This window comes from Zootoca vivipara, chromosome 12 (genome assembly GCF_965207765.1).
Source record: "Zootoca vivipara chromosome 12, rZooViv2.hap1.1, whole genome shotgun sequence".
In the NCBI taxonomy this organism is placed as follows: domain Eukaryota; kingdom Metazoa; phylum Chordata; class Lepidosauria; order Squamata; family Lacertidae; genus Zootoca; species Zootoca vivipara.
Window position 1 is genome coordinate 537,001 of NC_142595.1, and position 16,917 is coordinate 553,917.

The 16,917-nt window shown below is 50.9% G+C and overlaps 1 protein-coding gene across 5 annotated transcripts in view; it reads left to right on the plus strand.

Annotated features, from left to right (window-relative positions):
• The first annotated feature begins 5,571 nt into the window (after positions 1 to 5,571).
• TRPV4 (transient receptor potential cation channel subfamily V member 4) overlaps positions 5,572 to 16,917 on the plus strand; it is a 48,572-nt gene continuing 37,226 nt past the window's right edge. For 2 of the 5 annotated variants that reach the window (XR_015946682.1, XM_035134847.3), the window contains exon 1: positions 9,406 to 9,711. The gene's annotated coding sequence lies outside the window, so the exon portion shown is untranslated. Of the gene's footprint in view, positions 5,664 to 9,405; positions 9,712 to 16,917 lie in introns of those variants that run through there. The other 3 variants (XM_088656105.1, XM_088656104.1, XM_088656106.1) reach the window with 3 other exon arrangements.

Here is a 16,917-nt window from a genome sequence, read left to right on the forward strand (position 1 = left end):
GATGTGTGTCTGTGAATTTATTTGTAGAGTTGCTACACTCCTTGGTAGCAAATTCCACTGCCGAGCAGCTCTTACTATCAGGAAGTTCTTCCTAATGTTTAGGTGGAATCTTCTTTCTTGTAGTTTGAATCCATTGCTCCGTGTCCGCTTCTCTGGAGCAGCAGAAAACAACCTTTCTCCGTCCTCTATATGACAAGATGAATTTTAACAAGGAGAAACTTCCTGACAGTAAGAGCTGTTCGACAGTGGAATTTGCTCCCAAGGAGTGTGGTGGAGTCTCCTTCTTTGGAGTTCTTTAAGCAGAGGCTTGACAGCCATATGTCAAGAATGATTTTATGGTGTTTCCTGCTTGGCAGGGGGTTGGACTGGATGGCCCTTGTGGTCTCTTCCAACTCTATGATTCTATGACTCTATGCTCTGAGCTGTGCCTAGAAAGCCTGGGGCAAGCAGGAAACCACTTGGATCTGTGCTTTCTAGGCAGAGGGCAAGTGGAAGTGTGGAAGATATGCTTGAGAAGGTTTGGGTCAATTCTTAGAAGGAAAAAGGGTGGGGAGAATCACACTGCCAGTGGTTAGGGGTTGGGCTTTAACACTTTTGGTGACGGCAAAAGCAGGGTGCATGATGTTAAATAGCAGGAAATGAATCAATATAGAGAGAGGGAGAAATGCAAAATTAAACAAATTTTACATAATTCTCACCTGCTGCACAATTGGGCTTTCCTTGGTGCAGAATCCAGCCACTATGGTTATTGAGAGTATTTGTTTTTTGGCCAAAAAGGCTCCTGAAGTGAGTTACTGGTACGTACCGGTACATTTACAACAGGACGCTCCCTGCCCCCAGGCTTACAATGTAAAAAAAACCATGGCACACAAGGGGAAAGGGATTGGGAGGGAAGAGGAAAAGAAAAACCAAGCTCAGGCACCAGTTTCTAAAGAGCCTTTTATTGCTATAATGAGGAGGCACCTGATGGAGTTGGGCTTTCAGCAAAGCTGGTGGCAGGAATCTCGCTTCCTGTATCTCCATCTGATGGAAAGGCTGCCCCAGGTGACAGCCGAGGGAGAGTATTGTGTTAATTTGTGATGTACAATTTTGCCATTGCTGGGTCAGGCGAAATGGTTGCTTAGCTCAATACAGTATTCAGTCTGCTGGCAACAAACAGCCTTATGTTTTGTGGAGATTTCCATCTGTCCTCTGAGAGCCCCAGCCATGATGGAAGTCTGCTGTCCCTGAATGTGGAGGGTGGCGCTGTGACTGTTGACAGTTCTTTGCAGTTCTCCAAGCATTTGTTGAAGCCATGCCTGTTGCCGCCCACTGTAGCATCTTGGTGCTTCTAGATCCACAGTTGGAGTCTCCATGGAAATAATTCCATTTATTGACCCACTGCGGTGCTCTGACCAATGGGCAGGCTCTTCCCTGGACTCAACTCTTGGGTCCCAGACTCTCGGCCTGGCGCCCCTGACACCCCTAGTGCCTATGGGTAAGACGGCCCTGACTGTGGCATCTGTCACAGTGCCAGTTCTGCTGATCAAATCTGTCAGGTGGGTGTATATGGGGGGGGGGGATGCCATCCTGCAGGCAAACTGGTCCCAAGGCATTTAGGCCTTTATATATGACAGCAATGCCAGTGTAGATCTCTTGAACACAGGGGTTAGGTGCTGGCAAGGCGTCACACCTGTCAGCATTCATGCTGCAGCATCCTGCACTAAACACTAGCTTCTGGATCAAGCGCAAGGGAAGCCCCACATTGAGTAATCCAGCCTTGAAGGAACCAGTGCATGAACTCCTATGGCCAGGCTCTCCCAGTCCAGAACTTGGTTGTAGTTGTCAAACCAGTTGCAGTTTGAAAACAGCACTTCTACCCACAGAGGCCACCTGAGCCTTCCATGACTGAGCTGGATCCAGAAGCACCCCAGACTGGGAAGCTGCCCCTTTGGGTAGCTAGTTGCTAGTGGGGGGCAGGAATGCCACACTCCATAACACTTGGGGGAGGGAGCAACCCAGTGAGCCTGCTCAGAATGCTGGATGGCTATGGGAGTGGAGAGGAAATCTGGAGGAGGAAATGGAATTCCCTCCTGGAATCCTGAACTGGAGCAGCCCACTGCGCTGCAACATTTTGTTGCAGGCGACACTTGTCCATCACTCAGGTACCTTTTCAAGCTGTGTTTATTTTTAAACACTGCATCATTTTGTTTTGCATTCTTTGCCAGAGATTAGAAACCAATGTAATGGGGCTGTGAGCCACCTTAATCTCATCATCTATGTAGCTTTGCCCTACTTCAGTGGGTGGCATGACCAATGTCTTCCATGGGCTAAGAAATTCTTCCCTTGCAGAGTTCTAGCCCATTGCCGTCCCCAACCCCATCCTGGCTCAGAAAGTAGCATCAAGGGATACTCTGGGTGTGTGCCCACAAGAGCATTTAATTGGAGCCAAGCCTTTTCATGGCTCGATGGAGATATCGGTTGCCAACCTGGTGCCCAGAAATCTCCATGTAGTTGCAATTGGACCTGTGACAATAGCAAAATGCGGGGAATTTCAAACACTGACCACAGATGCATATAAATATATTACAATAGTGGCTGCCCTATTTCCAATCACTTTCCTAACAATATTGACCATTAAATCTGCCTTTTACAATGCTACCTCAGACTGGGTCCATGCTTTCACTAAGGTATCCCCCACAACCCTAAGACCTCGGGGCAGCTGAGAGGGGCAGCAGGTTGGGGGCCTGAAGAGGGTGCTGCCTGCTGCCTCCCTCGCTTCCCCCCACTGCCTGCTCCTCTCCAGTCTCCTCTTGTCTCCCCCGCAGCCTTCAGGGCACTGACTTCAGGGAGAGAAGCCAGCAGCCCCCCTCCCAGCAAGCAGACCAGGTGTCGTCCTTCCAAAGGGGTTCGGATCCTTCTCTCCAGCTGCAGGGCTGGAAAGAAGCTCAAGGACGGATGGGGGAAGGCAGACTCAGCCAGGGGGGCAGCAGGCTCTGGGGCCTCTCTCCTGCCAAGGCTCCCAGCCTGTCTGCCTTAATCCTTGTGCTCTCTCTGCATTCCAGCGGGGATTAACTCCCTGCCTTTTGCTCCCTGGAAACAGGGTTGGGGTGGCCGCAGAGGGGACTTTGGGAGCAGCCTGGTGGACGGAAGGAGGCAGAGAGATGGAAAGCCAGGCAGGTGCCTTCTGCTAAGCAACACAGGCCCTGGGTCCATTGACAGCTCAGCAGTGCCAGCACTGACTGGCAGCAGCTATCCAGGGTCTCAGGCCCAGAGCGACCTAATAATGCCAGTTAGGCAGCTACCAGTTGTGCTGATTACTGAGAGGTGAGGGAAAACACACTTGGACCCCAACTAGAGCTGGGGGACACCCAGGGGTGGAGGAAGGGGGTGGTGGGGGTGGTGTGCCCCGGGGGTCACCACTGAGGGGGGAGACAAAATGCCAGGCGGCACTCACCGTGGGACCTGGGAGTGACGCAGTGGCTTGGGCGCCCACAGGCTCCGCGCTGCCCCAAATGGTCTGCTTGCTGCCTCCTCCTCACCTGTAGGGCGGCTGAGTGGGAGGAGGCAAGTAGACTCCTTGGAGGCCCCGCGGAGCATCCTGCCCCGACCCGGAGGCGGAGCTTCATTCTGGGGGTGGGGTGCGCCTCCCAGAGGGGAGGGGCACGCGTTCCGGGGTGGGGTGCGCCTCCCGGAGGGGTGTGACACGCATTCTGGGGGCGGGGCGGGTGCCCGCGATGGCGCCCTTTGGAGCCCACCCCTCAGGGGGGCCCGCCCCTACCTTCCTACGCCCCTGGGCCCACCCCTGCAGGTGGCTGGCTCCACCCCTGGGTGCAGGGCACTCATGCCACCCCAGGTGCCCAATTGGCTTGCTCCGCCACTGGGGACACCCAGGCCCGCATCCTGAGCAAAGGCCATTTTGTTTGTTTGTTTAATTCATGTCTCCACTCTCCTCCAAGGAACTCCAGGTGATGGACAGGGTTGTCCCCAACTGCTCATTTAATCTCCACAACAACCCTGTGAGGTAGGTCAGGCTGAGAGGTAGTGACTGGCCCAAGGTCACCCTGTGAGCCTCATGACTGAGTGTGGATTTGCGCCCTGGTCTCTCCCAGGTCCTGGTCCGAGACTCTAAGCTTTGCACCACACTGACCGCAGAAGGAAAAGGATAACTTTAATCAGACTAGCTGATAGGACTGCGCAAGGCAGGGACTGAGCTTCACAGCACCTGCCATCATCCAGAAGAGTGCAAAGGGCGGGGGGGGGGAAGCTGGAAGCAGAAACGCAGTTGCTGTCCACTTAAGGTGCCCGGATTCACCCACCAGAGCAGCTTGGGCTGCATAAGTCCCTGTGTTCAGTCCCCAACAGGGCTGGGAAAGACTCATGCCTGAAGCCCTAGAGAGTTGCTACCAGTCTGTGCAGGTGGTAGTGAGCTAGATGGAGCAGAGGTCTGACTCGGCATAAGGCAGCTTCATATGTTCCTGCGCCTAGGGCTAGAGCAGCTGCTTGGGCTGCAGAAGGCTCCAGAATCTATCTCCAGTTAGGGGTTGGAAAAGATTCCATGCCTGAAATCTTGAAAAGCCGCTGCTGAGCCGGATGGACCACTAAGGCAGCTTCCTATGTTTCTTTTCCACTCCTCTTGACAAAGAATCCTATGAAACTGACAAGCTTGCAAATTCAAGCAGAATCAAGCCTCTTTTAAAACAACAACAATTTTAACATTGGCAAGAGGCAATAGGGTGCTGTGGGTGAGGCTGTGATCCCACACATGCTTACCTGAGAGTAAGCTCCCAGAACTGACTGGGTCTTACTTCCAAGGAAGAAGTGCAGAGAACTGGGCTGACACTCCCAGCATAAGAAGAGAAGGAGCCCTTCTGATTCAGCATTCTGTTCTCACAGTGGCCAGCCAGATGCGCTCAAAGGAACCCCACCAGGAGGACCTGAGCTCCAGAGTCCCCCTCTCCCCTCCTGCAGGTTCCAGCAACTGGGATTCAGAAGCCTTGCTGCCTCCAGCTGCGGAGGCAGAGGAGACTCATCCTGGCTAGCAGCCGTCCTCCAGCAATGTGTCAAGTCCTCTTTTCAGTCCATCCAAATTGCTGGCCATCGCTGCCTTCTGCGGGAGCGAGTTCCATAGATTACCTACCGGTAGTATTTTATTTTATCTGTCGCCCTGAATCGTCCAACTTCCAGTTTCACTGGTTGTCCGCAAGTTCTAGTGTAATGAGAGAGGGAGAAAAACTTTCCTGTTCTCCATGCCAGGCATAATTTTGGACACTTCTCTCGTGCCGCCTCCCCCTCGCCTTCTCCCTAAACTGCGAACGAAGTCCCCAACGCTGCCACCTCGCCTCCTAGGGAAGCCCATGGATCCATTTGGTGGCCCTTTCCTGCCTCATCTCAAGCACCGACCGGGCTTTACTCAGGAGCAACCCCTTCGCCCCGTGGCGGCTCGGATCTTGCTTCCGAGCAAACGCTCATTGCAAGGGCGCGACGGCGGAGGACGGGACCCAGGCGTCCTGCGCCCCCCTACGCGCCCAGCTCACGTGGGATGCAGAAAGGAGGAGGCGCTGCCCGGAGGAGGATGGCCCGTCCGGTGGGCTGGCCCGTCCAGGGGGCGGAAGGTCAGCGAGACCGGCCGGCTGCCTGCGGGGTGGGCAGACCTGGCGACGGCTCCTCCTGCGTGGCTCCAGGTAGGGGATCGGGGCCACCGCCCTTCCCCCCGCGCGGCGGGTGGGTGGGGGGTTGGGAGCTACCGGTAGTACCTCTTGCTTTAGCCAAAGGCGCGTGGGGGTGGGGGTCAAGCCCCTCCCCGCCCCTCCCCCACCGCGCATTCCAAGCCTTGAAGGCGCGTGAATGGTAGCCCTGGAGAAGGAGAGAGGGCCTGATCCCCGGACGCAAAACTTTACGTTCGAGCCTTGGCCACGTGCCTGCCTGGGGACCTGAGCTGATGGCAAGCGAAATGCCCTCTGCGCGCGCTCAGAGGCAACGTCTCCATTGGGAAGCCCTCTACCCGCTGTTGAAAGGGGAGGAGAGCCGATCCATGGAGCCCCGTGGTTGGGAAGGACCCTTGCTCTGATCCAGGCCCCAACCCTGCTCTTCACACGCGCTTCTCTTCTGACCAAGCTAATGCGATATTGGCACCTGAAACCTCAGAAGGCCCTGCTGGTTCATTTAACCCGCACCACAACCCTGCGAGGTAGGCCAGGCAGAGCCAGTGGCTGGACCCCAGGGTCACTCAGGGAGCTTCACGGTTGAGTGAGGATTTGAATCCGGGTCTCTCCCAGGTCCATCCCTCTAACTGTGACACAATACACAGCTATGGAAGGCTAGCAGGTGGTTCGTGTAGACTAGAGCAGGCATGTCCAACAGGTAGATCATGCAAAATAAAAAAAAAGTTCCTTCAGTAGCACCTTAAAGACCAACTAAGTTTTTATTTTGGTATGAGCTTTCGTGTGCATGCACACTTCATCAGATCATGGTAGATCACTGGCAGACCGGTAGATCACTGGTAGATCATTGGCTCCCCCCAAAGAAGCTGAACAACTGTGGCTCCCCTTAAAAAAGCTCAACATTTTACCTCCTCCCTGAAAAAAACTCAACAGCTTTGACCCGAACCCCCAAAAGGGGGGGGTAGATCACTGCCATTTTATTTTTTTATCTCTGTGAGTAGATCTCAGTCTCTTGGGAGTTGGCCACCCCTGGACTAGAGAAACACTTTCTGGTATCTGGGTATCCAGATTGTGGCTCTGTCTTTTGAAGATCCCACCCCCCTCAGCCCCACATGTGCCTGGGAGGTGATGAAGCCTTTGCAAGCCAAGCGTGGCTTTTACTTCTTCATGCAGTGCATCGTGAAACTATGGAACTCCCTTCCACAGGAGGCAGTGATGGCCACCAACTCGGATGGCTTTAAAAGAGGCTCAGACAAATTCATGGAGGATGGCTCTGCTCTGCCTCCACAGCTGGAGGCAGCCATGCTTCTGAATCCCAGTTGCGGGAAAGCACAGGAGGGGAGAAAGCTCCTGTGACATTTCACACCCTACCTTGCAATCCTAGCCTATCTTATTCAGTCCTGTCTACACTGAGTGGCAGTGGCTGTCCATCATTTCAGGCAGGAACCTGAGACCTTCTGCACACAGAGCAGATGTTCTGCCACTGAGCCACAGACCTCCCTTATTAATGTTTGTTCAGGAATAAACTCAAATGGGAATTTACTTCCAAATAAGTTTCCATAGTATTGTGGTGGGGTGGTGTTTTTTCTGGGTTTTTTTTTAAAATACATATATTTTAAAACAACAACAATCCTGTGTGCTTTTGATCCAAAAGCTTGGATATTTCAGTTTTGCTTTCGGTTAAGATCATAAAAAATTATTTCAGAATATGTGAGGGGTTTTCTCCAATTTTTATTTTTGCCATGAAACATAGAATTATAGATTTGTGGAGTTGGAAGGTACCTTGAGGGTCATTTAGTCCAGCCCCCTGCAATGCAGACATATCAACTAAAGCATCCATGACAGATGGCCACCCAACCTCTGCTTAAAAACCTACAAGGAAGGAGAATCCACCCCCTCCTGAGTGAGTCCATTCTATGCCAGTTTATAATGAAACCCAAGAGGACATGGTCACTTCCTCTCAAGTTTCCAAGTACTTCCACTTTATCTATCAGTCTTTCCTTGTTGGTGAGGACCAGGTCCGAGATAGAGGATCCCCTTGTTGCTTCTTTGACCTTCTGGGAAATGAAATTGTCAGCGAGGCAATGGAGGAATTTGTTGGAATCTTGGCAGAATATGTGTTCCAATAGATATCGGGTTAGTTGAAGTCTCCCATGGTTACTACTCCTTTTTGAAAAAAAGCTAACGCTATTCTAGGCTGCATCAACGGAAGTCTAGTGTACAAACCAAGAGAAGTCATCATCCCACTCTATTCTGCCTTGGCTAGACCCCCACCTAGAGTTCTGTGTCTAGTTCTGGGTACCATAATTAAAGAAGGATGTTGACAAGCTGAAATGTGTGCAGACGAGGGCACATGGGCGTACCCAGGATCAAAACTAGGGGGGGGGCAAGGGGAGGGGCCACGAAGTGGGCGGGAACGGCGAACTCGCGCTCCGCCGGGCTGTGCCCCTCCCTAGAAGCAGGGCTGGTGGGCGGAGGCAGAGCCCAGCCCAGAGGAGCGTGAGTTCGGCGTTCCCTCCCACCGCGCCGCACTCCCTGGTTCCCCGCCGCGCTTGGCCTTGCCTGAGGGCGTGCCGGGGAACTGGAGGGAGGGTGCGGCGCGGCGGGAATGGCGAACTCGCGCTCCGCCGGGCTGTGCTCCGCCTCTGCCCACCAGCCCTGCTTCTAGAGTAGGGCAGCTGCCCTAACTTGCCCTGTGGTGGGTACGCCCTTGCGAGGGCAACTAAGATGATCAAGGGTCTGGAAACCAAGTCTTATGAGGAATGGTTGAAGGAGCTGGGTATGTTTAGCCTGGGAAAGAGGAGACTGAGAGGAGATATGATGGCTATCTTCAAATATCTTAAGGGCTGTCATATGGAGAATGGAGCAAGCTTGCTTTCTCCTGCTCTGGAGGATAGGACTCAAACCAATGGCTTCAAATGACAAGAAAGGAGATTCCGACTAAACATTCAGAAAAACTTTCTGACACAGTAAGAGCTGTTCTATTATCTATTATTATCTACTGAAAGGCATTCTGCCTGCGTCCTGGTGTTCCCTGACAGCAATTCATTACGTTGAGTATTTCTTGTTCATGGATTTATACATACCGGTACATTATATAATGATGTTTATGATTTGTAAATTTTGGATTATATTCTAACTACTACTAATAATACATTTACCATAATTATTAGCCATGTATTGCAGCTGTATTTGAGCAGTAAGAGCTGTTCGGCAGTGGAACTGACTCTTATAGGTTGTGGACTCTCCTTCCTTGGAGGTTTTTAAACAGAGGTTGGGTGGCCATCTGTCATGGATGCTTTAGCTGAGATTCCTGCCTTGCAGGGGGTTGGACTAGATGACCCTTGGAACCCTTCCAACTATGATTCTATGAATGTTTGGTAATCTCTGCTCTCTCTGCTCTATTGAGAAATTCCTCATCTAACCCAGTAGGTCAAAGTGTGGGTAGACAGGCCTCAAGTTTCTGGAAGTTTCTGTGGTTGTTTCCTCGCCATCCTTGTCTCTTGGTCCTACATGCTCCATGAGGTTGTTTCATTTCAGTTCAGGCAGTATGCAGGAAGTGAGGCTTGCTGGGGGAGCCAGCAGGAGCCAGGGTCAGGTGTGGGGCTTCTGCTACAGGGTAGGCTTTGTGGGAAAAGCAGCTCCTTTCCTGCAGGGACATACCAGGAAGTGGGTGGTGCCGCACTCGGTGTGTTCCTACGTGCCCCCATAGAAGCAAGGAGTGGTCTGGAGCTCCCTGAGTTGCCACAGATGATTCCGTTTGCAGGTGGAGTCAACATTCCTTAGGACTGGAGCTGAATGCTGATCTCCTCTGAGAGACTTTGGCAAATCTCCCCCCCCCCCATCCATTCCCCACTTTGGATGCATTCCTGGTTCTTTGGATTGACGCTTGCAGGAGTCACATTTATTCAGCGACAGCAGAGCAACTAGCAAGAAGCTGGCTTTGGTGGTCCTGTGTGGCACTCGGGAATGAGATTTCGGACGCAGGGAAACTGAGGCAAAGAAACCCCTCTGTGGAGCTCCTGGAGACATTTCTGTTTGGTTTGTGGGGCAACCTCCTGACAATTAGGTAAGCACAAGCGGGGCAGATTTGGGAAGGGGAGAGGGACTCTGTTGAATCCGGGATGGGATGGGGGTGGGTCAGCTATGATTGTTATGGAACAGTGGAATCTCAAGTGGCAAAGTCATCTTGCATTCCAAGGGTCTTGGATGCTCTCCAGCCTCCCCATGTAAGGAATCTCAAGAACAGAAGTATAGAGTCCAGATCAAGGGAAGTCATAGTCCCACTCTTGTCTGCCTTGGTTAGACCACACCTGGAGTACTGTGTCCCATTCTGGGTGCCACAATTTAAGAAGGATGTTGACAAGCTGAAATGTGTGCAGAAGAGGGAGACCAAGATGATCAAGGCCCTGGAAACCAAGCCTTATGAGGAACAGTTGAAGGATCTGGGGATATTTAGCCAGGAGAAGAGGAGACTGAGAGGAGATATGATGGCTCTCTTCAAGTATCTTAAGGGCTGTCATATGGAAGAGGGAGCAAGCATGTTTTCCCCTGCTCTGGAGGATGGGACTCAAACCAATTGGGCTTCAAATGACAAGAAAGGAGATTCTGACTAAACATCAGGAAAAACTTTTGGGCAGTAAGAGGTGTTTGGCAGTGGAACAGACTCTCATAAGAGGTTGTGGGCTCTCCTTCCTTGGAGGTTTTTAAACAGAGGTTGGATGGCCAACTGTCATAGCTGAGATTCCTGCCTTGCAGAGGGTTGGACTAGATGACCCTTGGGGTCCCTTCCAACTCTACGATTCTATGAATGTTTGGTAATCTGCTGTAGGAAGGCATCATCCAGGCATCAATGCAGTCTTGCTTGGAGGTCTATAACAGACACCCACAGTAAGGTCAGTGTTGTTCCTCTCTCCTACAATTTTTACCCATATACTCTCAGTCTGCCTTCCATGCTCCAGGTCATAGAAGTATTCACAAGTGTACACCAGTGTGTTCTGAGATCTGCAACCACTGCCCTTGCTCATCTGGCCCAGAATAGGTGTCTGAGGTGAGCTCCAGTGACACAGCATGGCTCCTGGCAGTCCTGCTTCTGTGCTAGGGGTTCATCTCCTGCACTGCACAATCTTCCTTCTCTTCTCCCTAGCGGTAGCCCCTCCTGCGCCGCTGTTCCAGGACAGCCCTCTCTGCTCTATTGAGAAATTCCTCATCTAACCCAGTAGGTCAAAATGTGGGTAACCAGGCCTCAAGTTTCTGGAAGCTGCACCTTCTCTTCCAGCAAGGCAGTCAGCTTGTGTTTGCTGAAGGTGTAGTTTTGCACATTCTCCGGCAGGAAGAGAAACGGCGCGGGTGATTGCTGTGGTTGTTTCCTCGCCATCCTTGTCTCTTGGTCCTACGTGCTCCATGAGGTTGCTTAATGTTTTAGTTGAGACTCGTGCTTTGCAGGGGGTTGGACTAGATGACCCTCGGTGTTCCTTCCAGATCCACAATTCTATGATTCTAGGAGAGCCGGGCTTGAGCTTTGCTGCCAGCTCTGCTTGGCCTCCTGTTCCACCATCACTACAGCTGGTGTAGCAAAGATCACAAGCTGTGAATTGGGAGACCAGTTCATCTCACCTCTGCCAAAAGTCCTAGGAACCTGCCTTGCACTGAGTGAGGCCCCTGGTCTATCTAGAGCAGTATTGTCTGCACTGGCTGGCAGCAACTCTCCAGGGTTTCAAGCAGGGCTCTCTCTGAGGCTTATCTGGAGATGTTGGGGACTGAACCTAGGGCTTCCTGCAGGCAAACAAAGGCTCTAACAAGGAGCAAAGTCCTTCCCCAACTCATGAGGTGACCCTGCAGAAGCTTTGCACCTGCCTCAGCCCCCCACCCCAATAGCTTATTTAAATCATAAAAAATTTGGGGGAATGCTTCAAACACACACAAACTGATAAGTGGTTGTTAATACTACTGCTGATTAATGTTTGTTTATATCCATGAGAGAATAACCTGCCTGTTCCATATTTGGGTGATGGAGCACCCCTGCCCTATACTGGTGAATATTTGAAGCTTTTCCACAGAAGTTTGAGTGTCTGAACTTGTAAAATGGTGGCGTTTGCCTTTTGCCATTGATGGTTGTGAATGAGTTATACAGAATGCACTCATTTAAAAAACAGCACACCATCCTAGGGGCTGTGGGGGATGGGACATTCCATTCTCTCCAAGGGGAGGGAGATCGAATCAGTTCACATTTAGCGGCAAACCTACCTAATTCACAATTTCTGAAATGATCACAAATCAAAACACAGTCCTTTGAAATTCATGCATTGCTGAGTTTTGCAGGGCAGTTCTACAGCAAAGCAGTGTGTACCAAAATGCATATATCGGTAAAATATGCATGTATGTATATTGGTGAAAATAGCATGCAAAAATTGCATTATTTTAGGGGAAATTGCTTCAAAAATGTGTATATTAGAAAGAGGTGCATACAAAAATGAGTTTATTAGGATAAATTTGCAGTAAAATGCTGTTGAATTTTCATGAGGACTTAAAAAAACTGAACTTTGGATGGGCAAAATGAGAAACAGAGGAAGTGGACAGATCTGCTCATCCGTACTTTTGACACCCCTTCCCATATGTCGAATCATGACCTCAAGTGCTTAAAACTAGATTTAATGTCACCCCCACCCCCACAGCCCTGCAGGCAGGTTACAGCTATGAACTCAGGTCCCTCAGTTCTAAGTTCGGTGTATACAAGCAGGCAGGCAGCACTTCCAGTGAGGAGTTTGAAAGAGCACTCACACAAGGGTCACAGAGCACCTGGAAGTTGCACACAAATTTTATTGCATTCCTCAGGGTTTGAAGAAGGATTAAGGGTGGCTGGCGCCATAATAAGTAAACTCTAGTTCATTGGGCTGGGCATTCACTATTGCAGAAAGTTCAATACGAGGTTGTTTTGTATTCCTCTCAATGTTTCCCACGTTAAGTCGCCTCTTTTCCATCTAACTCCACTTCTGACACTTGATTTAGGCAGCTGCACAAAAGTTACATTTTTCCTCTGCAGAAATGATCTCTCTGTAGGAAACATTGTGGAGCATCTGTGCCCAACTTGGTGCCCTCCAGACGTTTCAAGCCACACCCAGAGTTGCAGCCCAAAACGCCTGGAGGGGCCCAAGTTGGCGAAGATGAGTGAGGGCTGAGCACCAGCTTGGGGTGGCAAATGAAAGAGATGGCAGGAAGGAAGTGGATAGATAGTTTTGTTCTTCTCTCATAACGCTAGAAATCACAGGCATCCAGTGGAGCTGAATTTCGAAAGATTCTGGAGAGATAAAAGAAAGCCCTTTTTATGCAGCGCATAATGAAACTACAGAACTCCCTGCCACTGGAGGCAGGATGGCCACCAACTTGAATGGCTTTTAAAGAGGCTTAGAGAAATTCATGGCTGTCAGTGGCTACTAGCTCAGCTGGCTATGTACTGGAAATGCTTCTGAATGTCAATTGCTGGAAACCACAGGAGAGGAGAAGGTTCTTGTTCTCGGCTCCTGCTTGCAGGTTTATCATAGGCACCTGGATGAGCTCTGTGAGCTACTTGGGCCCCCATTGGCCTGACCCAGCCGGCTCTGTTCATGCATGTCCACTATTTGCTTGCGAAATTAAGTAGTAGCATTTTCTGCTTGGCCACCAGCTCATGAGTTGGGCAGCCTTTTCTGAGAAGATTCTCCACACAGGGCATGATGGAATGAGTCAGGTGAAGAGATCGGACAATCATAGAACTGCAGAGTTGGAAGGCACAGCAAAAGTCCCACCCCCTGAAATGCAGGCATTGGAGCCAAACCATCCCTGACATGACCATCTAAGTTCTGTTCAAAAACCTCCAAGAAGGAGAGTCTGCCACTTTCCAGGGGTGTCCATTCCACTGTAGAACAGCTCTTAGTCTCAGAAAGTTCTCGTTAAGGTTTAGTCAGAATCTCCTTTCTTGTAACTCGAATCCACTGGTTCAGGTCCCATCTTCCAGAGCAGGAGAAAACAAGCTTGCTCCATGAGACAACGCTTCAGGTATATGAAGGTGGCTATCCATCCTGTCACCTCTCGGTCTTCTCTTCTTTGGATTCACCATCCAGGCCAGGCCCAGTGGAAGCAGCCTGGAAGGCTGGCCGGCCAGGGACCCCTGCAGGGGTGCATTAGGGCCCCTCATTCTCTGATGAATAGATTTCTGCTGCTTCTCCCATCCTGTGCTGCCAGACGTTCAGCCCCGATGAAGTCACTGCCTATGGTGACTCCCTGGCGAAGCTCAGAACCTCCCTGTTTGCTCTGGGCCGTTGCCTCCCTCCCTCCCTCTGCACTGCTGTCCTGGAGCTGGAGAACAGAGCCTGGCTCTGTGCAGCTGGACGTGAGGCTTGAATCCCCAAACCTGTGAAATTCTACAAATGGCTTAAGCAAACAGGGTGGTCAGGAGGAGGGGAGAGGGGGACAGGGAGGCCAAAACTGAATCAGTCCCTTGTGCTGCCGTCACCTCAGCAGGCTGGCCCTCCTGCCTATGGGGCTGAGCAGGCAAACTCCGCCTGGGGCAGCGCTCCAATCACTGCCTCCCTCCGGAGCAGGCCACGTCTCTGGGACTTTGATCACTCCACTGGGATGCCGCCTGCCCCACCTGCCTTCCCCACACCTGGTGCCCTCAAGCTGTTTGGGGAGACGGCTCCTAGCAGTAGCACCCCAGCACTCAGTCAAGGCTGAGGCTGATGGCAACATAGAGTCAATGAGTTGGATGGGACCCCAAGGGTCATTCAGTCCACCCCTTGCTATGCAGGGATCACAGTTGATTGCTGCTCAAAACGTCTAGAGGGTGCCAGGTTGGGGATGGCTGATATAGACAGGTGCCTGCCTTTAAGTGCCCAGGGTGCTTGGTTTGGAGTTTTGTAGTCTGTTTCCACGTTTACAAAAAGAAAGAAGGAAAGAAGAGAAAAGATGAGGGCAGAAGATCATGTCTGAATTGACATTGGGGTAGGATTCCATTTTCAGGGCATCTGAAATTGGTTTATTTAGCTGTGATTCCTGCATTGCTGGGGGTTGGATTAGATCAGTGGTTCCCAACAGGTGGTCCGCGGACCCCCAGGGGTCCACGAGCTATGCCAGAGGGGTCCGCAAGATGCTATTAGAATAAAAAATATAGTAAATATATTTCGTATGATAACAGATTTTTTGTTTTGGCCGCTTCCTGCATGAGCAGAGTCTAGCGCAAAACTAGAATTAGATAGAGGCAGTAGTTCTGCTGTATGCCGTTAGGTGGCGCTTTGCAAACACTACTGTTTTGCAAAGAGGCAGTGCGCGCATTCTACTAACGCTCACCTCCCCAAGATGCTTTGCGCGCGTCGGCTTCATTTGTGCGCTACTGCGCAGGTACCCTGTCTTCTCCATTCCCCTCCCTCCTCCCTGGCGCGCGCTGCCTCTTTGCAAAACAGTAGTGTTTGTAAACAAAGCGTTGTTTTTCGCGGAAGCTACAGTTCACGTAGTTAAAAATGGACCGTTGGTTAAAAAGTGGTTGGTTAAAACGACAAAGGCCTACAGATGAAGAGGAAGATAATGCACTTGATGTTCAAGCAAGTAAGTCAGTGACTCTCGAACCGATCTTGTCAGTGTCCATTGAACCTAAATCGTTGGCGTCCCTTGAACCTAACCCTTCCAAGATCAGTGTTAAGCTTACTGGAAAAATTAGATTAGGAATTAGGAATTAGGAATTAGATTTAGGATTAGGAATTAATGGGGGTCCTTGTCACAATAGCGGCTCGATGAGGGGTCATCCAGAAATTTTTGTTGGGAACCCCTGGATTAGATGACCCTTGAGGTCCCTCTTTCAACTACAGTTCTGTGATTCTGCTTTAATGACTGTATTTGTATCCTGCCTATTTTCTCCAAGGAGCACAAGTTATTGCAATGGTTCTCCCTGATCCTGTGGGGGAGGTGGCTGGCCTGAGCTTCATGTCCAAGGGGCTTTCGAACCCTGGTCTCTCCCAGGCCCTAGTCTGACATGCTTACTGCTATGCCACTCTGGCTATATTTTTTGAAACATTGGTCCAACAGCCCCACCCTCCATCTTTCAATGGCCTCCATTCTCAAACAGAACCTCTCTAGGGAACATTAGTGATCCCCAGGCAGAGACTGAAGGGCTGGGAGTTGCAGGCTGTTTTCAGGGCTCTGGTGAAAGATCTGTCAGAAGCCTTTACTATTTCCTTTGATTTGATTAAAGATTTGGATTCTGCTTTTCTGTTGAGTTCAAAGCTTTTTAATGTTTTTAATGTTGGATGTTTTATCGTGTTTTTAATATTCTGTTGGGAGCCGCCCAGAGTGGCTGGGGCAACCCAGTCAGATGGGTGCCATACAAATAAGAAAAGTACAGTATCATCACCATCATCATCAGGGTATCACAATAGCAGCAGCAAAAAGCAGCAAACATTGCAAGCAGGGTAGCATAAAAACAAGGCAGGCAACAACAGCACATTCATTGGAACAGTTAATGCAATTCAATAAAGTCACGGTAATTCAAAGTATCGGAAAGAGCTGCTGAGCACCAGCCCCGAGGCAGGTGACACCCCCTCTCTTCCGATATGTGGCATTGCCTCCTACAAAAACTGTCCCCTCCCACCATGGGGACACCGACTTCTCCTAACCGAGGGGCAGCCAGGCTACGCCACAGCCCAGCCCCAGAGCCAGGCTGGAGGCGAGCCAGGCTGGAAATAAGCAGCAATGCTCCTCCTGGCCTGTCTCCTGATACCGCAGGGCTCCCTCTGATGTGTCTCCCACCCCTTGAGGTTCTGTGGGCAAACAGAGGGAGCTGCCTCCCATCTGACCATTGGCAACCCCGTCTATTTTCTTGATTGCTTTCTATAGTTACACGGGGTGGAGGCCCAGCTGCAGGCTGCCATTACATGCCCCCCCCCGTGCTTCTAGGATATCACCAGCAGGAAAAATAGCACAGAAATCTCTGTCCCACAATAAAGCCTGTGTGGTGCAGTGGTTGGAGTGGCAGACCAAAACCTGGGAGCCAGGGTTCGAATCCCCACTCAGCCACAAAGCTCACTGAGTGTCCTTGGGCTAGTCATTGCCTCTCAGCCTAGCATACATACCTCACAGGGCTGTTGTGAGTATAAACTGGGGAGGAGGGGGGCGTCCACCAGAGTCACATCTAGCAATATGGGGTGGCCCATTTCCTAAATTTCCTGTCCTGAAGGGGGAGGGGGAGGGGGGCATTTGTTGGAATTACTATACCTTCTTAAAAATCAATGAAACACTTTTTTTAGAC